The sequence below is a fragment of the Theobroma umbraticum genome, unplaced genomic scaffold, assembly GCF_002168275.2.
Source record: "Theobroma umbraticum cultivar Fairchild unplaced genomic scaffold, ASM216827v3 scaffold_106.0, whole genome shotgun sequence".
Taxonomy (NCBI): Eukaryota; Viridiplantae; Streptophyta; class Magnoliopsida; order Malvales; family Malvaceae; genus Theobroma; species Theobroma umbraticum.
Window position 1 is genome coordinate 298,691 of NW_018397276.1, and position 282 is coordinate 298,972.

A 282-nucleotide genomic window follows, 5' to 3' on the forward strand; every position below is an offset into this window, starting at 1 on the left:
TTCTTTGTCTTTTTCCCCTTTAATTCTTTCCCCATCCTTTTCTTCCCTACCTATGCCAATTTTTTTCACAAACATCACATGCATAACCGGCCATGTGGAAAAAGAGTGTGGGAAAGAAAGGTCAAGCTTTCTTTGTAAGCTTTGACCAAGCTAAAATCGAAAAATCACCATTTAACCCTCCTAAGTTCTCATTCTATTTATTGAGTCCTTCCATCTCTTTTAAAATGCCAATTTTTCTTCTACTTCCTTCCTTGACATGTGTATGAACATAATATGAGGTTC